Below are 9,661 nucleotides of genomic sequence, written 5' to 3'. Positions count from 1 at the left end.
CGAGCCGCGCGCGGCTCATCCGACGCTTCAGACTGGAAGGCGGGCAGTGACCGCGAGATGCGGTCACATGTCCCGCCTGAATCTAAGAGCGCGCCGCGAGTCTCGGGCGCACTCTTAAAGAGACAGTGGGAGCCTAAATTGCCAAAAGGCTCCCATTGGCCCCTGTCATCCCACACACCCCATACACTTACCTTTTGGGGGTGTGGAAATGACAGGAGCCAATCACATTAGTTTTGAACCTATTTATACTTACCCTTTTCCATTAGTTCCTTGCCCTATCGTGGTTTCTGCTACAGTTCCCTTTAGCGCTTGTTGTGTTCAGTTGTGTTCCTCCGTATTTGACCTTGGCTTTGTATTCTGACTTCGTTTTTGCTTTATCCTTGTCTGTTCTGTTTGCCGGCTTGCTGTTTCCTGTGTACCAGACCCCGGCTTGTCCTCGTTTACGCTGTCTCTTTGTGCCCTTGACCTCGGATTGTTCCTGACTCTGTACTTCTCCTATATACGTCGAGTCCGGCCATTCTAAGGTCCGGTACACGTATCTCTCCTCTGTTCTGCCTTCTGTTTAGCTGGATCCTGCGTGTAGGGGTATATTCTCGTTACAGGCACTCGAAGCTGTGCTCTTTTGATGGAATGGTCCCCAATAATGAGGTTTGCGCAACTACATTTACAAGGCTTAAAAGCGGTTTATCTACCGGGGCCGGGAAATTTGTTGGCAGACTATCTCAGCAGAACAAGGATTCTCCAAGGAAAATGGAAATTGCACCCAGAATTATTCCACTTGATCACCCTACGGTAGGGTGTACCTCAGATCGATCTGATGGCTTCATACAACATTACTCAGGTGAAAAGATTTTACTCCCTACATGCGGATCATCAAGCAGAAAGACAGGATGCCCTGTCTCGTCCATAGGAATTCGATCTGGGGTACGCATTCCCTCCCCTACCAAGGATTTACCGACTGCCTAGAAAGATATGGAAGGAAGATCTCAAGGTTATTGCCATCATCCCATATTGGCCTCGCAGACCTTGGTTTCTCCTACTGAACAAAATGAGCCTGGAACCTCCTTGGCCTTTTCCTCACAGACCAGACATCTTGACTCAGGGGCCGGCTGTTCATCCCAACCCCAGCCAGCTGAAGTTGGGGGCATGGCCCTTGAAAAGGAGAGACTACTAGCTCAAGGGATCTCAGAAGCAGTTGTGGCTACTCTCCTTAAATCCAGAAAAGGATCTAGTTCATCTTGCTACCATAAAATATGGGAAGATTTTCGTTCCTGGTCTCAAGAGAATGATGTAGAATTTCTTCAGCCATCTAGCGTCAACATTCTACATTTTCTTCATACAGGTCTGGAGAAGGGGCTGAGTCTGAGTACTCTAAAAGTCCCATCATCGGCTTTATCTGCTCTCTGCAACAAGTCATGGGCATCGGATCCTCTAATTGCTAGATTCTTTAACGCAATCCGTATAAGACCTCCAAATAGGAACTACTCTCCTCCGTGGAATTTTCCTATGGTACTGGAGGTATTGTCTGAAAACCCCTTTGCTCCATTAGATGAGCTGGGTATTGTCTTACTAACATATAAGACCTTGTTTCTGGTGGCTGTTACTACTGCAAAACGCATGTCTGAAATTCATGCATTTTCCTGCAATGAAATTCACTTTCAGGTGTTCCACGACAGGGTGATCTTGAGACCCAGACTAGAGTTTCTGCCGAAAGTTGTCTCAAATTTCCACATCTTACAGGAAATTGTTATTCCTTCCTTTTATCAATCTCCTTCTACTCCAGAGGAAGTGAAACTTCATCTATTGGATTTCAGGCAGTGCCTACTCAAGTACGTAGAGGTTTCTACTCAATCGGAAGTCTCAACAGCTGTTTGTTCTTCCGATTGGTCCCAGACGAGGGGAGACAGCCTCTACTTCCACCTGGAGACGTTGGATCTCCAATACTATAATCAGGGCTTATCAGTTAAAAGACCTTGCTCCTCCTAGTAGGATCAAATCTCTCTCTACAAGGGCTTTAGCAACATCATGGGCTAATTGGGCAGAAGTTCCATCTGACGACATCTGTAAGGCAGCTACGTGGTCTTCTCCTCTAACCTTCATCACACACTACAAAATGGATTTGGCATCTTCCTCTACTGCTTTTGGTAGAGGCGTTCTGTCCTCTGTGGAATCTAACTAAATTAATCTTTTTCAGCATTATCTGGTTTGGAGTTCTGTTATTTGTGTATGTCCCACCCTATGGTGAAGCTTGGGTATTACCCATAAGTGATGCTGCCATGATTAGCCAGGAATACAGAAAATGTTATCATACTTACCGTAATTTTCCTTTCCTGGCTATTATTCATGGCAGCATCAGCAACCCCCCCTTAAGATTATTATGATCTTTGGGACTCGACTGAGGGATTGAAGGAGGAGGGACCTTTTATACCCCAGTCTGGTCCTGATTAATTGATTTGGTCCTGTCCTGTTCCTGATTAGGGCGGAGCTACCCATAAGTGATGCTGCCATGAATAATAGCCAGGAAAGGAAAATTACGGTAAGTATGATAAAATTTTCTGTATTAGAGTTGGACATTCATTACCAATCTTTACTATATCTATCACACATTTTATCTCTCTATATTCCTTTTTTTGTATATTGAGGTCTTTTGTGAGTAATTAGTTTTTAATATCACCTTTAATTTTTTTCACTATTAAAAGTTATGTTTTAAATAATTAACCATTATTTTTCTATGGCAATGTTCCTCCTCTCTTTCATTGCATCAGGTGAATAGTCTCAGACAGCTGGACTTCGCTCAGGTAGAGAGAGTCTAGCTGATACACAGGCAGTATAGGCTTCAGGTGGACTGCAGGTAAAAAAAAAAAAATATTTGACAACTTAAGTTGGAGGAGGCACCAGAGCACATCTGACACCATAACCACTATAGTACTCTTTGGTGGTGATGGTGCTTGGAATGTTCTTTGTAGCAGAGCTGTAATCCTAGGATACAATATCTCTGCTGGAATCGTCTGGAGCTGGAAGAAAGCGCTGGTCAGTTATTATAGCTCATTTCCCCAGTAACTGGACGACACACAGTTCTGGTAGTCAACTGATTTTTATTCTGCTACACACAGATTTTTATGCACATCTCCCGAGTATAGCAGTACCCCCCATGTACAGGTTTTATAGTGTTTTTGTTACAGGGTCAAATATAAAGCTTGTTTTTTCGTTAATTCACACTGAAATTTGCCAGATTGGTTATGTTACCTTTGAGAGCGTACGGTAGCCCAGAAATGAGAACTACCCCAATGATGGCATACCATTTGCAAAAGAAGACATCCCAAGGTATTGCAAATGGGGTATGTTCGGTAATTTTTTTAGTTGCCACTTAGGCACAAAAACTGGCCAAAGTTAGCGTTCATAATTGTTTTTTGCATTTTTTTAACAAACAAATAGTAATGCTAACTTTGGCCAGTGTTTGTGACTAAGTGGCTACTAAAAAAGACCGGACATACCCCATATAGAATACCCTGGGTTGTCTACTTTAAAAAAAAAAAAATATGTACATGTGAGGAGTGATTCAGAGATTTTTGACAAATAACAGATAAATTTAAAAAATATATATTATGAAACAGCAATGTCTTACATGTATGTATAGCCCTATAACGTTCCAAGAAAGCTAGTAACATATTAACCGTTAACATATTTCTAAACTCAGGACAAAATGTAGAAACTATTTAGCACGGGTTTTCTTTTAGCAGTTGTAGATGCGGAACAGATTTTGGGGATCAAAGTTAGAAAAAGTGTGTTTTTTCAATTTTTCATCATATTTTATAAAAAAAAATATAGTAAATTATATGATATGATGAACATAATGGTATCTTTAGAAATACCATTCAATGGTGAGAAAAATGTCTGGTAGACTGCCACTAGAGGTGGTTAACCCTGGATAGTAATTATTGTAGCTTACTAAAAACTGCAATTATTACTATGGCAGGGTTAAAGAGATACTCCAGGCACCCAGACCACTTCTGCCCATTGGAGTGGTTTGGGCGCCAACTCCCACTACCCTTAACCCTGCAAGTGTAATTATTGCAGTTTTCATCAACTGCAATAATTACCTTGCAGGGTTAAGTCCTCTTCTAGCGGCTGTCTATCAGAAAAGTATGTTATATGACACTGGAGGTCCTCACTCTATGCGAGGACCTCCAGCATCGCTGAAACCCCCATAGGAAAGCATTAAATAATGCTTTCCTATGGGGAGGTCTAATGCACATGTGCGAACATTGCTGCGCATGCGGTCTCTCCCACCGGCTGACGTCGGCGGGGTAGGAGAGTAGACGGAGCCTGACCAAACGCCGAGGTACATCGCTGGACTCTGGTAAGTCACTGAAGGGGTTTTAACTCTTTCAGCAACTTGGGATAGGGGGTGGGAGGGAGAGGGGGCACTGCAGTGTCCTGCAGTGCCAGGAAAACGAATATGTTTTCACTGGAGAATCCCTTTAAGGGACAATGAGATACGCACCCAGACCACTACAATGAGGTGCCTATAGTGTCCCTTTAAATTTAAACCAGCTCTGTCACTTTTCCTATAACATCAGCAAAGGTGGGAGGAGCACAGCAGCAAATAAAGCCATAGCAGAAAACAGACAGCAAGCAGAGCATCAACAGCTGCCAAAGGATCTGCCCCGGGTGCTGAAAGACTCAGCCTCGGAGTGAGCCGACATTGTAACCGTGTCTGTATTTACAACACTAATATACACCAAGCTCGCGGCTCTCTGCTGGAGGAGACTGGAAAGCCCCTGATGTTTGTTTTGAGGTTGATTAATAAAGTAAAAAAAAAAAAAAGATTGAATGAACTTTATTGCTCAAATGCAGTTGACAAAACAGGGAAGGGGGTGGTTCTGGGAGCTGCTGAGGTGACTGGAAGGTGAGCAGTGTATACAGATTACTGGTATAGAATGTTGCATGCAGTATACCATTGTCGTTATTGCTGCTGTTGTGAATATCTAGGGCCATCTTCTGATACTTTTGTAGAACGTTGACATAGAACAGATGTATTTGTTGCCATTCATTTACTTCCTTTTTTTTTTTTTTTGCAGTGGGTGTGTGTCTGATGCATTATGGGTAACTGGTGGTGTGTCTATTTGTGTAATCCCAGTGTCCACGCTTGCTTGACAGACATATATTGTATTTTAATTCCTCTTCAAAGGTGTGTCCAGCACTCTACTGGTAGGGGTTAAACCGCCTATCTGTGGTACTTAGTGTGTTAAATTTAATTGATTTACCAGAAATGCTGATAAAGTGGTTTCATTTTTTTGCACATTAATATATTTTTTGTAAATAAAACCTTATCACCTTTTAATAAAGAGGCATTCCAATTTTAAATACAGAATTTATTTCCAACTTCATATAAATGTCACATCATCAGTACTCTGATAATCAAACAAAGTAGATATTTATGATTAGTAGCACAGAATAAAATGGATATAAATAAGATTAGTCTCAGCATTTATTTATATTAGGGCAAATGAAAACTTAATTTTGTTTATTTATCCTTGTAAGTGTAAAATTAAGCTAGCATTTTGTCCCTTACCCTAAGCATACAAGCTGATTCCTAGTAATAACTGTGGCTAGTAGAACAGTTACAGGCAATATATCTAAGTGTGCATAAACTGCACAAGCTGCAGATCAACAGTCCAAAGCTTTCTCCCATGATGTGCTCAGCTGAGCTGACACCCTCCCATCTGTCTAATTACTCTTCAACACATTTGTGTATATGCTCAAAGCAGATATGAGGTTTCAATGCTGTATGAGAAGCAGTGCCAGTGAATTAAGGTGATTGCTGTGTGTGCACCATGAATCCCAATACTCCAAGGAGACTGCTGTGCCACTGGATTATGTGTGAGTAATAGCTAAATAACTACAGAACACTCAAATCTATTTATAATGCTGGAGTATTCCATTGGAATAGGAGATTTTGTCACTTAAAGGGTTAGTCCAACCAAAATAACAGTATTTCCATAAATCACTGGTTTTCTTTAACAAGACTCTTTCTGATGTGGTTCCCTCCCCCCAAACTTAATTTTTTTGAAAATGAACTAAAACGTACCTCTAATCTATTTCTCCTCTTAGCCCCATCTAACCTTGGCTAATTTCAACTAAGTAAGTACAGAATTAGCACAGAGGAGGGCAACCATGCTACCATTGGCTGTTTAGAGACAGCATGTTGTATATGCAGGTGACAGACACCACTTTTGCACAGGAGTGATATTAGCCAGCCCAGATCTATGTTCTGGGCTGGATAATGACAATGCTGTAGGTGGGGTTAATATCTGTGTATTCAGCGTTTCATAGCAAATCACTGATCTGGTCGTGGTGCTTGGAGTATTCCCTTTAAAGCAGCAGCCGCATGACCTGAGTTTATTTAAGTCTAAATAATCATATACACTGTGCTATGAAACTTGTGTTCATCTCATTATGATGCATTTGGCATGTTCATCTGCTTGGAAACATGGATTAATACGGTTATTCATCAAGTGAAAATGGGAAATTTAAGGACAGAGCAGCCGAACTTTTTCCAGTTTTGCTATTGTGACCCTACATTTGAAATTCACTTTAGTGTATAATCTTGTAAGTTTTTAACAGATTTGGAGATAATGATATTGGCACTGAAGACTTTATCTCTGGTGTTTGTCATGTTTGTGACCGTTTACGAAAGTGCTGACATAATAGGTCAGGGTAGCAGGAGGGCTTGTGAAGGCTTCAAACAGCAGGTCTGCATCTTTTACAACCTGTTTTTTCATATACCCTTAAAGAAAACATGCAGAACAAAATACATGCATGTTATCTATGTTGGGTATATCTACTAAATTGTTAAAAAAAAAATCAAGAGTGTTCCTTTTCAGGTATCCCTTTTCACGTGGAAGACAAAGTCCCTACAATAGATTAATAACATCCTTACTAAACTAAAAATGTGCAAAAATATATACAAATAGGGTTTCATCTTTTTCTAGCTAGGCATAGTAATGCACACCATGGTGAAGTACTGTTACATAGTATTATTATTATTACTGTTACATTGTGCCATAAGTATAGATCGCACTTACAAGATTTTGGAAATCAAATGCTTTCAAACCACGTCCAGTTGCCTTGGACTTCTTCAGGGGCCGCATTAAAAATAAATAAACACATAAAATAAACATCACAAACAAAGAGCTAGATAAACAAATTATCGCAAATAAATATATCTAGACACATTTGTGTATCTGGTCACGTTTGTTTGCAATATTTGTTTTATGTGTTTTAAATATACGAGGAACCTGACAAAGTTCGGCAACTGGATGAAACGCGTAGGACCTTTTTGTTGATATTTATAAAACATTGGAATAGATACATTTACCTGCACTGTTCTTTCTTGACTGTTCTAGTGAGAATTCGAACCGAAAACCCTGAGTGGTTTGAAGGCTTTTCCTTTTTTTTTTTTAAATATTGTGAGTGTAATCTATAACTATGGCACTATATACAATGTAACAGTACTTCACTAAGTGTTTATTTAGGACACTATTTTGGAAAAGCCCATTTGTATATATTTTTTGCACATTGGTTAAAGAAAAGGCTATTCAGTAGGAGCCTTAATGGGGTAGCTGCCCCCGTTTATACTAATGTCCTTAGCAAGTTAAGTGTACATTGTTATACTAATTCTAAATTCTTTTTGGTTATCTTATTATATTCTAAGTGTGCCTAGTCCAACTAGTGGGGATCTAATTTTTGCTCTGGACACCAAGGCTCAAAAACCCTCTGATCTAAGGATTTAATTAGAGCACATCCTTGTATATTGGTTTTGGACATTTATAGGACATTATGACAAATGGCAAAGTAAAACTCTTAAAATATTCAAACACTGCATACAAATAATATATGCAAAACATATTATAAGAAAGCTTTTGTGAGATAGTTGCCAAAACCTTAATTTCTGAATACATTTTTAATAATACAGTGGCTGATAGTCTAGTCTTTCATACAATTGACCCGCAGTTTTCTGATTGCATTGTTTTCTGGCGCATGCATCTGTTCAGGAAACATAGGACTATAGTGAGGCTTAGTAGGTAGATTGACCAACACAACCACAGCTTCTGCTGGCTGCCTGTTTGATTTGGAATAAAGAAATATTACTTAATTGCATATTTTGGAATACATTTTAGAACAGGAAAGTTTTTTTGCATTTTATTTTATCAAATCAATATTTTTTATTATTAAAAAAAATAAGTTGTCTAAAGAGTCCTAACTTATTGAAATATTATTTCTTGTGTACTTGTTTACCAGTCATGGAGAGCTTTGTTTTGAATGTTGTGATATATTAATATATTATAACAATCTTTTATAATAATTTCTCTCACCTCTTCTCTCTGGCTGCACATTCAGAGTTACTTGACATTGCTCGCGTACAGATTGTGAGTCGTCTGTCATTCCTGTCACCCAGCAAGTGTACTCTCCCGAATCATTTACACTGACATTTCTTAATTGCAGTGTAGCATTGTTGAACTGCATCCAGTACATATTTGTCCGATTCACAAAACCGTCATTCATATTTAACTCTTTATGCCCGTCCTGGAAATATACCACGAGATTCTCCATTTTGTTGCCTTTCCTCTGACAGAGAACTTTATAGTTGACAGTAGAATCATTGTGGCTTTTCAATGTGCAAGGCAAGAATGCAGCTCTTCCAACAGACACATTGATCATTTCTTTATAAAAAGTGGAGTGCTGAAAGTTTGTATCTAAATATGAAGAAAACAGCATGGTAGATTCAAAATACAATTTAAAAACAAAATAGGAATCCAAAATAAATAAATACATAATAAAATGTGTGTGTGTATATATATATATATAATTTTTTTTTTTTTTTTTATTAAGGCTCTGATTCCAATAAGCTAACATTTTTTTCAAAAAGCTTACAGCCTTGTCAGAAAGACTTGGCAAATTGCAAAATCAAAAGCAAATTCTCTCATTTTGAGTTTCATTGGTATAATTTTTATTTTTTATTAGACTTCTTTTCCAATTAATGCACTTAAATATATAAAAACAACAAAACATTTTTTGCCTTTAAATTTGGTTCATAAATCACTACTTTGTAGTTTATATACTAGACAATCTGAATTCTGACTTCACATGGCTGAATGTGCACAACTTACCTTCAAATACAAGCCAAAATCTTGTGGAATGCCTTCATGCAAGAGTGGTGAGGTGTCAACTCCATATTAATGCCCATGGTTTAGAGTGGAATGCCCAGTAAGCTCATATAGGTGTTATGGTCAGGTTTTCACATACTTTTGGCCATATAGTGTATATTAATGGACAAACGAGAGTTTAAAAGGACGCTATAGGCAAACAATAACTTTAGCTTAATGAAGCAGTTTTTGTGTATAGATCATGCCCCCGCAATATCACTGCTCAATTCTCTGCCATTTAGGATTTAAAACACTTTGGTTATGCAGCCCTAGTCACACCTCCCTACATGTGACTTGCACAGCCTCCCTAAAACACTTTCTGTAAAAAGAGATCTAATGTTTAACCCCTTAAGGACACATGACATGTGTGACATGTCATGATTCCCTTTTATTCCAGAAGTTTGGTCCTTAAGGGGTTAAACATTTTTAAAAAAAATATTTTTTTTGTTGTT

Source organism: Pelobates fuscus, chromosome 7 (assembly GCF_036172605.1).
Source record: "Pelobates fuscus isolate aPelFus1 chromosome 7, aPelFus1.pri, whole genome shotgun sequence".
Taxonomy (NCBI): Eukaryota; Metazoa; Chordata; class Amphibia; order Anura; family Pelobatidae; genus Pelobates; species Pelobates fuscus.
The sequence above is the reverse complement of the archived record's forward strand: the minus strand, read 5'-3'. Positions refer to the sequence as shown.